Source organism: Ruditapes philippinarum, unplaced genomic scaffold (assembly GCF_026571515.1).
Source record: "Ruditapes philippinarum isolate M1 unplaced genomic scaffold, ASM2657151v2 ctg771_1_1_1_1, whole genome shotgun sequence".
Classification (NCBI taxonomy): domain Eukaryota; kingdom Metazoa; phylum Mollusca; class Bivalvia; order Venerida; family Veneridae; genus Ruditapes; species Ruditapes philippinarum.
In genome coordinates this window covers 35,078-49,790 of record NW_026865856.1, presented here as the reverse complement: position 1 = coordinate 49,790, position 14,713 = coordinate 35,078, and the positions used below count along the sequence as shown (strand labels likewise).

The 14,713-nt window shown below is 32.5% G+C and overlaps 1 protein-coding gene across 1 annotated transcript in view; it reads left to right on the top strand.

Moving 5' to 3' along the window:
• Positions 1-5,506: 5,506 nt before the first annotated feature.
• The window catches only part of LOC132730571 (E3 ubiquitin-protein ligase TRIM71-like), a 40,718-nt gene continuing 31,511 nt past the window's right edge, over positions 5,507-14,713 (top strand). The window contains exon 1 of the mRNA XM_060716532.1: positions 5,507-6,120. The gene's annotated coding sequence lies outside the window, so the exon portion shown is untranslated. The remainder of the gene's footprint in view (positions 6,121-14,713) is intronic.

Here is a 14,713-nt window from a genome sequence, read left to right as displayed (position 1 = left end):
CACTGCTCTAGATAACGTTTATCTATAACATGTGCGACAGTGATAGAGAATTAAGGTGTGCATTTTCATAGATATACACATATATGTATATCTAGATCTGTGGCATGTTTATTGAGTTAAATACACATCAAAAAGAATTAATCAGCAAAGTTCGCGGAGACATGCCACTATGTATCTTTCCAAAAGTATGTAAATATTTGCGTTTTAACCAGATTAAATAAAAGTTTCAGAAGCATGTAAATGTAATTCAAAGTTACACTAGCAAACAATTAAGATAACGGATTAGGCCCTCTAACCTCTAAGGTTACCGATGACTGGCGATGCTTGGTATAGATCTAGGTGAATGTTTTGTTGAAGGAGCCTTCGATTATTACAGATTATACCCTCGGACCCCATAAGTTACCGAGAACTAATAATGAATGGTATCTAGATGAATTTTAAAAGAGACTTCTTTCTAAATCTCCTAGGTTACCAAGGACTGCTTTAACTTTGACATTCTAGAAATGATAATGTGAAATAATATAATACCTCAGATATATATACAATCTATATTTAGTTCCATGATAATACTAATCAGCCAGACCTTTGCTTGCAAAAAGTAAAACACCAGCACATATAAGTTTTAAATTATTAATAAAAATAAAGAATTGCTACAAAATTATTGAAGTATTTTAAAATTCAGGCCATCAGGATAAATGGTACCAAGCTTATATACATGTACATCCATGCAGTTTCTTTTAATAATCTTTCCCAATTGTTCTTCCCTTTATCGACTGGCATGAACGAAATTATCTTTAATAGAATGCCCTTCAGAATTAAAATGTTCAGGTACATTGGTAATAGTGTCAGGAAAGTGTTTGATATCAAATTTGTAACCACTCATTCTTTGACTACATTTTTGCACACTATAGTAATAGTGTCAGGAAAGTGTTTAATATCGAGTTTATGACCATTCATTCTTTGGCTGCATTTTTGCTGAGTTTGACCAACATATTTGCAATAAGTATACACTTAACACATATTATTTGAAAGTGTGTATGTATAAATGGTCTCATATTTGTATCAATATTGGCCCGATCATGCTTGAATTTTTAATATATATAGTAAAGAGACATGATATTATATTCTATTTATATAATTTCATTAGACAAACAAATTTAACACACATGAGCAATAAATATGACGGTGCACGAAAGAAATTAATGTTGCAAAATAACGATGTCACACGTATGCCCACCCTGTCTACATGTTAACCACAGCCGTCTTTACATGGATTTGACAAACTTGTTACTATGTTTAATTTGTTGTAGATTGCCCACTCTTAAATAGTGTTAAACTTGTCTGTGACACTGCACTCGTCATTCTTCTATCTAATGACTTATGTGGTTCTTCAATCACGTTGATGTAAAAAAAGATGTTGTCGTTTTTACTGTATTGGCCGGTGGACCATCCTGCAACATCTGCAGTATTATTCCTATAAGCATATGTCAGTTGAAGCAGTTGGCACAAAGCGGATGTCAAATTATAGTTAATGAGCACAATTTTAGCAACATCAGCCTATCTTATTTGTTTGGTTCAGCACCCAAAAATGATTGTTTAAGAGTGGGCAAATTTATCCCAAAAATGTTACCAGCCTGTGGTGGGCTTACACGGTGATTGAGTAGCTATAAGTAACATCGACTGACAACATTGTGTTTTCAAGCACTACCACGTTTATTGAGCATGTGTGTTGAATTTGTGTTTGTTATGTAATTAAAAAAAATAGAATATCAAATCATCTCTCTCAACTGGCATGGTTAACAAATAAAAGAATGTGTTAATGAGGAAAACAATGGAATGGAATTTTGAAAGGTGATCAAAGGTTATAAAGCCTGCATATCGCAGACATCCAAAGACAAATTTATAAAGCAGGCAAAATATCTTAAGGGTGGTAATACATGTACAGTATTCGAACAAGACAACAAGAAACATACCAAAAACTAAGGTATAAAATACTACAAACACAACCATAATGTCGTATCCTCAAGGATAGGAAATATAACATCTCTGACTGTTTGTACTGAGCGACTTTTACGGCTCCCGCACGGCTAAAACGATACTGATCTGACGATAAAATAGTCAACAATAGAAACCCTAAAAAATTCCAAAAATAGAAACATTGAAAATGTTGCAGGTTCGGTTTGAATGAGTAGCCTTAAAACTATAAATTGTCAAAACAAAATTGTTAAACCATATTTAAGTATCCAAGGACCGAACGACCGCTGGTTTCAACGATACACACCAATTTCCCTGAGATATCTTTATGAAAAAGTATCGCAATACCGCTGAAGTGGGTTTTTAAAAGGACAGTGATTCTGTTAGACAGAATTGCCGTTAAAAATCGAAAGAGTAAGTGTTCTTTTCCAAGTCGTTCGATGACTTTCAGAATTGCTTACCCGCCACATGAACAGCAGATGGTATCTTACCGCGTTGGCGTTAATTGTAACTTTTATGTATCAAAGTCTGTTCTTAAATACACCATTTGATTTCTAAATTAAATATTTATTTCAATGAGAAGCGTCCTTGGCCTAGGTCACGCTCAAATCAATTTAATATACGCATTACCAGCAAATCCTTCACAGAACGTCAAGACAGAATCACATAGACTGAGAAGGAACAAAAATCAATTCTTTAACTCCCCCGCGTTCTTCTAATAATAGAAACATTCTGCAGAACAAAGTCGATTGCAAAAACACGAATTTCTGGTATATTATCGGTATGTACATTTTAAGAAAGTCTGGCTGGGTTTTCTGTGACAATTTCTTTATATTTATATATAGGAGCAGCTCAATATATATATATACAGTATCACATTACTTTCTAAGAAACCATTCTGTAACGCCCACGTGAGCGTTCTTTCTGAAAGGCATCCGTTGAGAGACTAAATATTGTCGTCTGCTAGCGAGGATTTATAAAATTTGTTATTCATGTTGGAACTGCTTTAATATACATGTAAATTGCAGTTACCTAAACTTGAAACTATATTATGTCAATATACATTAACATTATCTTTTCCAAACATAACAGAATCAATAATAATCTTTTCTAATCTGAATATAATATATATAAGATGTATTATTAATTAAAATACCATTTAATTAACATACTATATGTAGTAGTTAAAGTGATATACCATTTAGTCAAATTGTAGCAATCGAAGTGTACAGTGTTTTTACAATCTATTACTAAAGTAAGGTCAAATTTCGACATTTCATTTATACAGAAAATCGAATATTGAAAATAAAGTTTATTCATCTAAATGAAGTAAACTACAGCCTTGGAACTCACTCTTATTTCGCTTCCAATTCAGTTTAAGCTGTTGTCTACACACATAGCATGTGTGTTTGATGATATAGATTAATTCCATATCGCACACATTTCAATGCATACACATCAAATGCTTTTATCATTTGGAATCTCAAGTTTAAGTAATTCTGTTATGTAAAGGCATCGGCGAATTTGGTAATTCTGGTATACCCCTCCCCACTACCCTCCGTGCAGGGTCTCATAAGAGTATACTTTATCAGCAATAGTTTCATAGAACTATCTAGAATACAGAATCGATTGTTGGTAATTCATGATTTCTACAAATTTGATTGGACGCGCGTTTAGATGCATTTGATTCTTTCAACATTTGTCCAAAATGCTGCAGCGAGAAAATCTCTGACGTCAAATCAATAAATCTGAAAATTCACACAGAGCTGAGTCGACTCATGCTTACAGTTTATTGACCTTCATTGTAAATGTATTTACAGCACTAAGCATAACACTAGGGATGGTTTGACAAACTGTACAAAAACAAAGAATGCACATGCCTAATATAAAGTTCAGGACAACAATTTATGAATGAACAAAAAGGGAGAGGAGGAATTAGCAAATGCTGTGTATATCATTAAAGGGTAAGAACAAACGTCCAGCCTACCCCTGGCTCACATCAGACGACCATTTATATATGCACTTTCATCCCAGTTCAAGATAAGGTGAAATATTGCGGAGACATTGCCTTGAGAATGGTTTTGCTGATCTAGCGACTGAGGTTCCTGTCGATTTAAACGTTTCTTTCTCTATTCAAGGTAATTTCTGGACAACAAAACAAAGATTTAAGGACAAGACTGGCTTGAAAAAAGTCGTTTGACGTTCTAGTTTACTTTAAGCTTAAACACTAGATCTAATTTTAAACATCCAGGCAATAGAAAAGTAGAGCTATATTAGGGTCATAACAAGAAAAAAATGTACTAGATATAACTAAACGTCAGGGGATGTAACTTTATACAATATAAATTGTATGTCAGGGGAAGTAACTTTACATTACAAGACAGAACTATACGCTAGGGAGTGTTAACAAAACTGTACGCCAGGGAAGGCTACTTTAAAAACTGAACGGACGTGGTTGGAGGGAGGGGACATAGGGGGAGGGATGAGCTATCTTATGATACAAAAGGGGAAGTGGGGCACATTAAACGGGTGTTACGTCAAATGGGCAAACATTAAAACAGAATATTCTATATTATTTTGCATGATCCCTATCATTTAAAAGCATTCAAAACTGGCTAGTGGCTGCATGCATTTAATTCCTTTCTTCCTATATCTCAATATTCAATATATTTGTACACGTGCCAAATCTAACGTCCAACATCTGTCTCGGATGGACACGTCAAATGTTATAAATGTTTTTTTTTATTAAAATAATATCATATATCTAAAATAATATCATATATCTAAACAACTATACAAAAATAAAATATACCTATGATATAGAAAGTTGTAGACTTTTAAAACTGAAGATAATTATGTGCATGGATGAATGTTATGTTATTTAAAAGAATAACCAATAACACTAATTCTTGTGTTTTAAAAAAAATAATTTTTTTTGCACTAACACGTCGTGGTATTATTAAGAAATATCTTTTCTTTACGCTTATAACAGGGCCAAATGAATTCTTTCTTTCAATGACGTCATTGATTTTTATTTTAAAAAGTCATTTTCTGTCTTTTTAAGCTACCACAATGCTTGTGTGAATTCAATTAAAAAGGTAATATTTTCTAGCTCTTAAAGCAGCGTATTTGCTTGAGAAAACGATATTCAATTATTCCTTAGTGGGTTTGAAGCTAAAAACAGAACGCCTGTTTGGCAGGCGCTCTGAGAGTGAAATATAGATTTTTGTTCCATTCATAACCGCCATTGAACGCAAGAACTATTTGCAATACATAGATCTGGCATTTCGTGCAATCGGTTAAAATTTTAACTTTTCTAAAAGTACACAATCCATGCATGAAAATACTTTGCTTATGCCTTTTTATGAAACACAGAAAAATAATTAAGCAAATATGAATTTTGTAGACGCAATTCCAATGCTTTTGAAAGTATAATTCAATATTAACAGACAATTTTTTCTATCCGATGTATTGCGTCGTACAGAAATCAATATTGTATTAAGCACACTCATCCATTCTGCGACTGAAAGGCAGCATTCGTACGGTGGATCATATAGTGGTATCCCTCTCTCTTAAAACGTCACATCGACTATTGATACAATTGGTTTACATTATGTGATTCAGCGAAAAAAAGAAAGCCTCGTAAGATAGGGCTGTTAGTGAAAATTAATTCCGAATGAACAGCGATATTGGTCATATTAAAACAATGGTATTTTCTAAAGAAATACTTTATTACTTAGATATTGCAATGGATTTTTAATTCGTTATTCAGGACTGAAATGGATACTTTTTTACTTCGACAGTGGTAGGCATTATTTTGTTGAATAATTATATAAACACGTAGCTGTCAAGGAGAAAACATTAAAAACTATTTATAGAAAATTATTTCTCCAATTCGTGACAGCCGTCAATTGTAAGAATCCATAACAAGTTTTGCCAAGAACGAATTGGAATTACAGAAATTATTTTCAACAGACCTGGTTCTGTTTGCCTAGTTAAACAAATATTGGAGATTTTAAACAAATATTGGACTTTTTATAACAATACGCCATTAAATGTCTGTGACAATATCACAGTGGACTATTTAACTATAAATATTGATGCTTTATAGGAAGAATGATAGCTATTAAAAGGACTGGCATCATGGTAAGTTACTATTATAACTTTATTTATTTAATGACATATAATCAGTACTTTATATACCGCGTTTTTTAGAAAACAACATAAAATTGCACTTTTCTTGCAAACAATATATATGTATATCACAATACATGTAATTAGAGAAAACAGGATTTTATATCAAGATTTCAGAGAAAGGCTGTTCTAATTTTTAACACTTTCTAAAATTTATATACGATATATACATAATTTATGGTACAGATTTTGATATATATTATTGCGGAAATAAATGCCTTTTACATTTTCGGCGGGGAGTATTCGATTCTTGAATAAAAGCTTTACTTTTTATATTATACGTTCGTAAAGCCCAATACGTGAATGAAAGAATATTTTCTATGTCTTAATTCCATTCAAAGATTTTATGTTCTTTTGATTTAATATTAAAATGGTAAGAAGGATACATGTTCTAACAAATTTGTAGACCTTAAAAAGAAATCTGCTCAACGTATTCTATACGTTAGACATGCAGATTTTCTTGCGTTTTATTCTTAGTCATTAAAATATTCTATCACCCTGAAACGCTAGGTATGAAATATCTCTTATTGTGTTTTTACATGTATATAAAGTTAGACTTTTGACTTCTCTTCATATTACCGACCTTTGCGTAAGGGTCTTGTCCTTGTCCTGCTTAAAATTGGAAAAAAATATCTTCCACACGGACTAAAACAAAGTGAAGTAAACTTAGTTTGATTTTTGAAGCATTTAAAGTCAATTTGCTTTCAATATGACTTGTGTATCTTTTTCGGTCGATCTGGTGTGATACAGGTAACATATTGACAGTTATTGTTATCATTGTAGAGGGTGGGTGGCACTATGTTCTCGTGCACTATAGCACAGTGGATATATATTCGAGTCTTCTTCATGTTTAAGATACATGTATATTAGTTCTTAGAATGGCACTGTAATCTGAAAAAGCAGGTACTATAGTAATCATAAGACAGGTCGCACATTGAATTCTATAGGCTTGCAAAAATAGTACTGTGATTTCGTTTATCACATTGTGTGTACGTATCATAGCACCATAATTTTTATTCATTGCAAATCTTAGTAAATATCACAAAAAAGGCAATTAATAATACTTATGATTTAACCGTCTTTATTTTGCCCAAAAGATCCAATGGGTCCTTCTTAAAATGATTGAAATAATAATTCATGATCAGGAGTTTATACGCGGTCACTAAATATTTAAAGAATACAGTTCCTTATTGCCAATTAGGTGGATATATCTTATGTCCCATCACCCCGCCTAGAACATGTCTTTTATAACTACAATTCTTTGATTGGTACAATTTAACCAATGAAAAGAGAACATTTTTCATTAATGATACTTGTGACATTTTTTACACTAAAGGAACAAAGTACCTTTATTCTCCCGACTCCCTATCATATCACAGGAGCATGTTATTGGTAACAATTTCCCTACGTACCAGACCCTGAAATAGGTTCACGACTCCCTCATACAGGAGCGTGTTATTGGTCAAAATCTACGAGAGCCCTTAGCATCAGCGAATAAAGTAAAAATCGAATATGTGTGTCTTAATTTGGAATTATATAGTTGCTTCTGTCTAACATCAGGGTCAACAGTATAGAAAGAATTCAATAGACGCTGTGTGTCAATGGTTTTGTGGAATAATCAATTATTGTTCACCAGTCAGCGGAATGTGAAACATTCGAGTATCAGGTGAAAGTATTTTAGAGCGTGGTAACTGCTAGACCAACGTGTTTGCATACCGGTGAATACGGAAATATATTTATAAGTAGCTTACGGCAAGCCCATATTGCGGTTGTCTGAACTTGTTTCTAGTGGATTTTGGTTGTTTCTTCGTATATTTGGGTAGTATAGGGTATTTGCATGCTTGCTGGTGATTCAATTTTACTGTGTAAGATAAAATACGCTACAAACGAGCAGCACGCCTCCAGATTTATGCTAATTTTCATGATTTTTTTGAAAATGTATTTGAATGTGTAATATTGTGAAGTAACCAAAAGAAAGCAATTTACACATTATCAATGGCACTTACAAATCACGTAAATTACTAAAAAATGGTCAAAATATGCATAAATAGCCTTTACTTGCATTAGTAACGCAGTAGAAATATAGTTGTAAATACTGAAAAATCAGTCATTAATCGCCCATAATATGCACAATTTTACTTGAATCTTGAAACATTTTACTTTTCCTTACATCTTAGAAGAATTTTTTTCTCAAGTTTGATTTTATTGGAATATTGTGACTCATCTGGAGGTATGTAGCTTTAAAGCAAAAAGCTAATGCGTACATGGCAAGATACACATTTATGTGTAATGATGTTAAACTGTTGCTTGGCTGGTGTTTCCTTTCAAACAAAACTACATTTTTCAATAAACAAGAGTTAATTTTTGTCCTTTTCAATATCTTTTTTAAAAGCAAATGTATTTAATACCGATACCAGTACAGTAAAAAGTTTCGATTCACACTTTTAAAACATGAAAACACTTACTTGAAGTTAATAATTATTATTATGTCTTTCATACTGGAAATAGGCAGTTGTGGCAATGTTACACCGAAGTTGACTGAACCCATTCTAAATTTGAATAATAGACATTTCCTATTGTTAATTTGGAAATATCCATTGTAAGTCAATTAAATAAATATATTAAAATTGAGCCTAAAACCTAGTTAGATTGACCGGATGCGCAGCTTTGTCGGTTACTTTATACACAGTGGCAAAAACCAACACTGTGCCATGTATTGCAAGCCTGTTTAGAAGCACATATGTACCTTTCTTGGCAATCGGGGCATCTCGGCTATTATTCACAATCCGATGTTTGACAGGAAAACATACGATCGCTTTCTTTGGAATCAAGTTGAAACTCTCTTGCGATATCAGGAGTATTGCTTATACATGGGTAGGTTTTATTGCCGATACTCAAATACTAAGAGTGCTTAATCATAGAAATATAACTTAAGTTAAGCTAACAATAAGTTAAATGACATTTTAAAGCCAAAAAACATAGGTGCCTATTTGGATACACATGTAAATAATGCATGCTTGTCTGTGACAAGGATATAACTAACTGAAAACTACTTTTTCATCTTGTTAAAAACTGTGGTATCTTATAATGTTGATATAGACATGTAGAGTGAACACACTGATTTTCATACACACAAATATGCAAAGTAGGCGTTTGTATTTAAGTTTATTACTTTAACACCAATTTTGTATATATAAAAAAAGATTATTACATAAGCGATGTATTTCGATGGCCGTTATATATATATATATATAAAAAAGTGACTGCTTATAAAACCATTGGCGTCAACAAAGCTTATAAATGACGTACACTATTAATAAAGATAAAAATTTGACAGCTAAAGGATAATGGCATAAACTTATGTTGTATAACTTGTTAATTTGCCAATAACAGAAAATACGCCATGAGTTCAAAACGGATTACTTGTCTGCTACATTATTTGAGCCGCGTCCCGACAAAACCAACATAATGCATTTGCGACCAGCATGGATCCAGACCAGCCTGCGCATCCGCGCAGTCTGATCAGGATCTATGCTGTTCGCTATCAGTCTATGGTTTTTAAGCGAACAGCATGGATCCTGATCAGACTGCGCGGATGTGCAGGCTGGTCTGGATCCATGCTGGTCGCAAACGCATTACGTTGGTTTTGTCGTGACACGGCTCATTTCATCAGTGCGCTAGTACTGAAAAGAATGTCCATATCCGGAATTTCGCTCGTTTATTAACTATATATTATAATACATGTATACAAATACAAGAAAAAAACGTAAATTTATATACAATTTATATAAACTAAAAAAAAAACAACGACAACAATAAACAATAACAACAAAACAACCCAACATTTAAAGTCTCAATAATGAACGGCATGCACTATTTCTAAGAGGGGCAACTGTAACAACAAGGTTACAAATGGTAATAATATGTTTATTATAGCAATATTAAAAGTTACCCTATCTCAACGCCAACCCCCTTCCTCGCCGATTTTGTGTGCATGAATCCTTTTGTTTTAAAGTTACAGTTTCTATCAGTAATGTTAGAGACTTGAAATCACAACACTTGAATTGACTATGCTTACATGTATAGAATATACTCACAAATTGGTTTCTGTTGATTGTAATTTTCCTGGAATACTTCATGATATTTTTTTACCGGTCGTGACTAACAAATACTTATCAGCTATGAATATAGCAAGCGTATTCTATGTTATATTTGAAAGACATTGATATAACTACCTATTGGCATTTGTGAGATTAAAGTACAAAAGAAAAAATTAAAATAAAAAGAAATTTTACATGTACATCTTTATTAAAAAACACAAACGAGACTCCATAAAAATCGAAGACTATATGGAAATTATGGTAAATTCTTGTGATTTTGTAATTATATTCTCATTTTGTCTCATTAAAGTATCTAACCAGTGCAAACAAATTTGAATCATCGGTGTGTGTTCATATTTGTGTTTGGATTTTGTAATGTTTTCATGTTAATTGTTTGTTTACTGTTGAATCAAAATGTTGCACTTCCGATTAATTTGGAAAGCCTTTTTGAAGATAAATATTTGAGCATTTGTGGCGGTGTGGCCGTGTGGTTGACGCGTCGGACTTACAAGTAATCCTGTTCGCTGTGTGGCTTCAAACCCGGTCAGGACAAAACATGTGTTTACACTCATTGCCTAGTACTGACTGGTTCCAAAAAACGATTCGAGAGTGTTTTAATAATTATGAAAGACCCATGGGGACGTTTCAGCTTCATGAATTTCCGATTTCATCTTCGGGTATTCACAATTTCAACTTCGTGAATTCACGTTTCCAAAAGGAATTCACGAATTCACAATTTCAGCTTCATGAATCATTCACAATCAAACTAAAATAAATTCGTATAAATCAAACCTGACTCATGCTTAAGTATTTTTTAATTGTACCAAAATAATCAAAGTTATTTTAAAATAATTAACAATACTACTGCAATAATTCAGTGTTCAGTATGGTATATTGTTGGGCAAACATCAGAATCCTTTTTTAAAGAGCGTCTGTTTCATAGAGACTAACCGGTGCAAACAAATTATATCATCGATCAAATTGTAACAGGGTGTGTTCATATTTGTCTTTCAACATTTCACAATGGGATTTCCGATGTTATCATGTTAATTGTTTGATTAGTGTTGAGTCATAATGTCGCACTAGAGATTCATTCTGAAAGCTTTTTTGAAGATAAGTGTTTGAGCATTTGAAATTCCTAGAGATAGAGGTGGAAACACAAACACTTGGCTTGCGGAGCTCAAAACGCATTCAAATTCCAAATTAAATGTATATTTGCCAAGCACATGTACTTATCATATATATCATAAAAAATAATGTATGCCGTTTTGAAAAAAATCATATCTCAACGTTATAATAATATTATATATACATTTCATTTGGAATTTAAATGCGTTTTGAGCACCACACCCCAAGTGTCTGTGGGTGGAAATATTTCAAAACACCGTTTTACCAGCCTCCAAGAAACGCTGTAAGACGAATGAAGATTCGTTGATGTTAACTAAATTGTCTAGCAATGTTTTTTGGGTCATTCACTTTAGCCAGTCGGTTACCAGGACAATGATGCACTAGACTGTAACGTCACTTTCATCAAATTAAAGCTGTTCGCTATCAATTACGTACACGATGACAAACTTCCAATCCAATCATCTCAAATGTACTACACTATCGGAAATTCGGAAATAGGTCATTTTCTGACGTGAGCTTCGAAAATCTTCGTTGCACTTCGTAGTAACCATTTTTCTGATGACCGTATACCTTGAAAACAATTGGAGTTTATTAGGGAAAAAAACAACAACCCTTAACCTGCCGAATTTCATAAAAAAAAATTGTCAATCATCTTCCAATTTGGACAAGCTATTTATCAGTTTTAGAGAATTATAAACAGTGCAGATTTTGATCAGTCGGATGTGCTGGCTGAATTACACCAGCAGAATAGCAGAATAAAGTGTAATAGTTAGAACCAAAGTACACACTACACATAATCATTCTATTAATTCTTCAAGCAAACCACTTTGGATTATCCTAGTTTGATGTCTGTCCATGACCACATCCTAAAAATCAAAATGGCAGCCAAAATTCAAAAAAAGCTTTGGGTTTCGATGAAATATGATTGGTAAGATATCTAACTTTTAACATACAAAGAGGTTTATTTGTAGAAATATATGAACGATTCTTGTATTTTACCCTCGAATGGACTCTAACTATAACTGAGATACGTCAATCAGCCGATTTTTAAAATAACATTTTAATGTTGTTTTTTTTTCTTTTTGAATTTTTTTTTGAAAATGATTTTATCTAGTACTAGTATATTACAACAATTAATCAATATTTTATTAAAACCCGACTGAATGCTCTTAGAAATGAAATACGCCCACCCAACCATTATATCTATATATAGCCTTGTTCATCAGAAGGAAGTGTTCTTTGTTGACAACTAAATCTTAAGTGATAGTGTAAAATGATCAGTGCACGATAGGGAAATAAATGTTAAAATTCGTCGCTTGTAGTGAAAATGTCGTTACTGGTTCTAATTTATCGGAGATAAAATGGTACTTCAACTAATATTCACCGATAAGGCAAAAAATGATATGATTAATGACGTACATGAACATCTTAAGCTGGGTACAAGCGTACTCGAATTATATATATCACACGGAGTTTAGTCAAAAAATAAGTGACCTAATTTGCTGTATCTTCAACAGACAAACTAAAGTGTACTAAGTTGAAATGATCAATAAAATTTGTTTATATTTGGGTCACAAAAGTAGATATTAGCTCTAATCAAACCACTACATTTTTGTTTCTACATTGTATATTATTGTGCTTGTTGATAAAGCAGTGTACACAGTCATCTACGGGATGTTTTTTTAGTCAAACACTGTTTCAGTACTAATTTATGTTAGAATTATATACCAGCACATTTAATGACTGGAATACAAGGATAATCAGTTAAATGTTTGTATACCTTAAAATCAAATTTAAAAATTCTTTTTTTATTTGCTGGCATTGGTAAGCACGTATGAATACCTTAAAAGGCACATTATGCCCCATAAATAATTATCTCTTTCTTCTTTCTTTAAATTTAGTTAAATTGCATTTAATTAATGGTTTTGGAACATGACAAATGCTAAACACCTAAAGAAAATAGCACTGAATGTCATAAAAATAACAAAATATAAACAAAGTAGTAATATGACTTCCATACAAAATACTAAATCTCTAATAACTGTATTTATTGACAAAAAGAGACAGTAGCAAAAGATAGTTCAGGTACTTCGCTAATAATTTACTTTCGGAAAACTATAGCATGACACCAGAAATAAAAAAAAAAACTTAAAAAGTTTTGAGAAATAAAAAAGGCATTTTTGGTGTATAATGGGCCTTAAATAAAACTTTGTCCTGAAGAAGAGACTGTAGTATTCTATCTGTGCCTTATTTCAGACCATGCAGCTTCATAGTTCTGTAATTTAAGTCTCTGTTTCACACACGTGATCACGTGCAATAGAACATTAATTATACGATGAATAAAATCTCATTTTTTTTATTTTATAGACCAATTTGGTAATGAACGTTTAACCTTTAATTTACGTATTTAATGTTAAACTAGCAATCACGATAAAATGAATATATGTATATTTATATCAATAAATATTTTCTCTACTTAAAATATAGCTTGTGATGTAAATGAGCCATGTTGTTTTTCAAAGCAAGAACAAAGCGTTATCACGGTTTATTGATTCCAAAATTTTTCATGCATATAATTGTTGGTGATTTACGCAATATCGTAGACGTTGTCAATTTTTATTGCAAACAAAAATAAACATGGCTAAAACGGTTGCTACATAAAATTTGTTAAGACGAGCAAAAACAATCACCCGCTACTTTGATTGAATATGAAGCTGTGCTTGAATTTAATTTTAGTGACAAAAATAGAATATCAAAATGTCCTGATTATCAATCTAAAATACGATGCACTTTAACTTGACAATGTGAAATATTAGAACTATTCTTAGAACTATTGATGTATTTTATTAGTGTATAAATTTATGATCATATTTGCCTTCTTGATAGTGAAGCGCTTTAATGAAAGAAAAATTGGAAAATGGACTAGAATAGAAACTTGTTTTATTATTCAGGAAACGACGCTTGGGTTTGTGTTAATCCTAAGCTGCAAGACATGTATGAATTGTAAAAATGATTAATTTGCGTATACAATTTCCAAGAATGCACTTCGGTAGTATTTTTTTTCGTCGATATGAGTTCGAAAATGTACGAGCCGCATGGCTTAGTGTGTATGTGTTGTTTCCAAGAGACTAACCATTGCACAATACCTCAACCAACGACGCCACTGTGTAGCAACCTCAAATGACGACACCACTGTGTTAGCTATAGCACACTACCGCAACGGACGACATCATTGTGCTAAACGTAGCATAATACATAAACTAGCCACAGCAATACATGAATTGACGACACCACAGTGCTAGCCCTAGCACAATACA